General features: G+C 41.3%; 1 pseudogene; it reads left to right on the top strand.

The window, feature by feature from the left end:
- The first annotated feature begins 2205 nt into the window (after positions 1-2205).
- On the top strand, positions 2206-3365 carry LOC136210525 (zinc finger CCCH domain-containing protein 14-like; annotated as a pseudogene).
- The last annotated feature ends 945 nt before the right edge of the window (positions 3366-4310 follow it).

Here is a 4310-nt window from a genome sequence, read left to right as displayed (position 1 = left end):
GATGTGATCTAAGAATATGAATCAGAGTGTCTGTAAGAGATTAAGTGATCTCTCAGGTATTCCTCTTACTGATTCTCTTGGGAAGTATCTGGGCGTTCCCCTCCACAGTGAGCGTGTGTCTAAAGGCTCCTTCAAAGAGACTTTGGATAAAGCTAATTCGAAGTGTGCCACTTGGAAAGCCAAGACTCTGTCTCTCGCTGGTCGCCTCACGTTAATTCAATCTGTTAATTGTGCTGCTCCCAATCATATCATGCAGGCTTGTAAGCTTCCGGATCCTGTGCTTAATGATCTTGACAAGATTAACCGTAGGTTCCTGTGGGGGGAAGCTGCGGAGGGCAGGAAGATCCATCTTGTGCCTTGGAGTGAGGTTTGCCAGCCTAAAGATTCTAGGGGTCTGGGTATTAGGAAAGCAAAGGACAATAATAAAGTTTTATTAATGAAACTCCTTTGGCGTATGTGGCAAAACCCCTCCTCTCTTTGGGTTCGCCTCCTTTGTGGTAAGTATCGGAAAGACAAAATCTTCGGGGGCCCGAAAGAGAGAGTTGCTAATTGTTCCTTCCTTTGGAAAGGACTTAGTGCTGTGTTTGATGAGTTCTGCTCGGGAGTTGGCCTGGAGGTGGGGAATGGTAAGTCCATTAGTTTCTGGTTTGATAACTGGATTGGGGATAAACCGTTAATTGAGGTGTGTTCTTCCCCCCGCCTAGTGATATACGCAACTGGAGGATTGCCGATGTGGTTGACTCGGAAGGGGACTGGATCTGGTCAAAGTTTGATACTTTCTTTAGCCTTGAGACTCTCCTTAGAATGCGAGGAGTGAAGGTGAGTAATCAAGAGGAAGACTTGGATAGGCACTGCTGGACGCTGACTAACAATGGAGTTTATTCTTGCAAATCGGCCTTTGAAGCTTTCTCTCTCTTTAGATCTGATCCTCCCTCGGATGTGTGGAAGTCGATTTGGACCCTTAAAGTTCCTTTCCGTATTAGGAGTTTCCTGTGGCTGGGCGTTAAGGACAGGCTTCTTACTATTTCGGATAGGCACAGAAGGCACTTGGCTGATTCTGGAGCTTGTAGTAGATGCAGAGGCCATGTTGAGACTTTATGCCATGCTCTTAGAGATTGCTCTAATAGTAAAGAGGTTTGGAGGAAAATTCTCCCACACCATATTTTCTCTTCCTTCATGGCACATTCTGAGGTCGACTAGTTCTCTGATGGTGTTAGAGGAAAGTTGCTTCCATACATGGAACATGGTGACATTTTCTTTGCTATTATCTGTCACCAAGTTTGGAAATGGAGAAACGAGGAGATTTTTGGAGATAAAACTGTTTTTATGACAAACTTAGCTGATTTCTTCTCGAAAAAACTTTTCTCTATTATCGATAGTTTCAAAGGAGAGTCCCTTGCTAGAGCCTCTCAGTGTTGTGATGTCCATCTCGTAGGATGGAGCAAGCCAAGAGAGGGGGTTGTGAAGCTGAATACTGATGGTTCCTGCCTCAGTAACGGTAAGATTGCGGCTGGAGGTGTGTTTAGAGATGCAGGGGGCGCCTGGCTTTCTGGGTTCTCCCAGAATTTAGGGTTGGGTTCTTCCTTTTCTGCGGAGCTCTGGGCTATTCTTACTGGAATCAATCTTGCTAAAAGGCTGGGTGTTAAGAGGCTCTCTGTGGAGTTTGATAATTTGGAAGCAATCAAAATGATTTCTGAGAATCATTCTATGGGTCTTAACAGTCGCAACCTCATCAAAGCTATTAAAAGGCTTTGCTCCTCCTTTGAGTTCGTAGAGTTCAGACACATTTTTAGAGAGCAGAATCGTGTTGCTGATCGCTTGGCGGCGGCGGGCCATGAAGGGACATTAGGCGTTACTACCCTTCCTATTTCCCTTAGTTTCATCTCTCCTCTTCTCTTAGAAGATAGGATTGGGGTTAGCTTTCCTAGGCTAATTCCTGGGTAGTTTGTTGTTGTTCGTTTTTCTTTTCCTTTTCTACAAAAAAAAAAAAAAAAAAAAAAAAAATTAGAGCAACAAACTCCAAAGTTAGTTAAAGTAGTGCTATGGAAGCAACTTAATTATAATTTATAATTATCAGTGATCATATCACACTCAATTTACAACCTCCAATTCTTATGCTTCTAACGACTTTATTATTTTTTCGCCTTAATTATTTTAATCTGAACATTGTTTTCCGAGCAGTTACATTTCCAATTATCGCCGATTATGGAGAGAAGCGCATCTCCAACCATGGACCCGAAATCGGCTTCTACTCCGTCATCAATCTCGTCGTCGCTTGATTTATCTCCGCCTTCCGATCACCATACTGAACAGTTTGCTTCCTCTTTCACTTCACTATACCATTCGATTTTCCCGCCAAAATCTTCTTCCTTTCCAGACTCCTCTTCCTTCTCTTTTACGCCTTCTACCTCGTCCCCATCCTCGGCCGCATTAACTGATGACTTTGACACCGAGCATCGTCTTTATCAGGCTCGACTTGTTTTGGAGTTCCAAGAGCTTACAGATTATTACGAGCTCTCTCTAGCTCGCCTCCAGTCTCTCACCAAAGAGATTGAGTTGCTTCGCCAAGAAAATGTTGATCTCAGATTAGCAAACAACAACCTACTCAAGCTTCTCAATATCTCTTCTTAGTCAGCTATTCCACGCCGCTTTAACAGCCATGAGATTGTGGAGCCAAACATGATCGAAAAGAGGAATCTAGAAAAGGTAACGGTGCCAAAAAGCATTTCTGTCCGCTCTAGTGGTTATCTCAAGGTGAATCGAGCTAGTGCAAACAATGGCAGCCAGTGTACTTCTTCAACTCGGACACGAGTTACGAATCATCTAGATCAACTCGCCTCTGAATCGGTGAGTCTAATTTTCGTTTTGATTTGTTCCAGTAGCATTGCATTGCCAGGTCACGTGTTGTATGCTCATTCCATCCCGTAGAACTCTAACACTGGCTAACTCTAAGTATTGCGCTAGAACTTAGAGAATTGCTAATAAATGCTTTCATCTACTTGGATTCGTAGTTAACACATTACGAGTATAAAATAGAAAAGCACAATCTTCCGTCAAAACCGTGATGAAAATGCGTATTATTATGATGTGATGTTAACAGGTGCAACCCAGAGTATGTGTGGCAAGAGGAAGCACGCGAGAGAACGCAGCGGTGGAGTTCGATGTATACAATCAAGGGATGTGGAAAACAGAGATGTGCAACAAATGGCAGGAGACTGGTGCGTCCGGTCATAAGGCACCCAAGGTACAAGACACAGGTTTGCAGGATGGTTCTGGCTGGTCAAGTGTGTCCCTATGGTCACAGGTGCCACTTTCGCCACCCTCTTACTCAGCAGGAGGAGCTAGTGCTAATGGCCCAACGTTGAGCTGTATTTTCTCTCTACAAGGGATAAGGGTGTATATAAACATTAATTAGATGCTAAAGAACCTACCTAATCATATACCAAGAGAAGCAAACATAATATAAGAAGATGAAGATGAAGACTGTTAATAATCTTTTGAAAGATACATAATAATTTGTAAACTGGGTAACGTCAATTGGTGAATTATGTCTGTAAGGGCTACGATAATTTGCAAGTCAAAGGAAAAATAGTGGATATTTTGATTGTTGTTTTAGGAGTTTTCTGTTTCCTTGTTTTGGAATTCTGATATGGAGATGGTTGGTTATACTCGTAATAGAAAACAACCAATACTATACTACACCCAAGTTAAGGTTTGTATTATGTAACGATGATGCTTAATTTGTTGTGAAATGCAACATCAACCTCTGTCTCAAATTCTTAATTTATGTTTCTTTTTCTATATACAGTATAAAAAATTGCTTCTATTATTATCCTATCAATAAGTTATTATTATCTTTATATTTAAATATAATTATAGATAATAACAATAAGAGTTTTATTTTGAATTAAATTCTTATTCAGTAACCTAATTCTATCTGACTAGGGTTTAGATGGAAGAGGCTATATATACCCCCCCTTATTGTAAATTTCGGCCAGCCCTAGCAATCCCGAAGAGAGTGAATTTCGACCCCATACTGTAGTGGATCATCGTTCACCGCTTGCTTCCGATCAATTGATTTTCATCTCTTTCTTTTACTCCTTGATCTTGTGTTGATTAATTAGAGGCAATCTACTTTGGTTGCTATTATACGGTTGAGTTCTAACTTCGTTTGAATTGTGTTTTTTGTTTTGTGCTCGTGAACTCGGAGTAAGAGTTGAGGGCACTTCGATTGCAACAGTAGATAGAACATCAAAAGGTATTTCCTTCTATCCCTCTTTATATGAAATAACGATTAACAGATATTGGTT

The sequence above is a fragment of the Euphorbia lathyris genome, chromosome 1 (assembly GCF_963576675.1).
Source record: "Euphorbia lathyris chromosome 1, ddEupLath1.1, whole genome shotgun sequence".
Lineage (NCBI taxonomy): Eukaryota > Viridiplantae > Streptophyta > Magnoliopsida > Malpighiales > Euphorbiaceae > Euphorbia > Euphorbia lathyris.
Note: the sequence above shows the minus strand (reverse complement) of the source record. Positions and strands in the feature narration are given on the sequence as shown.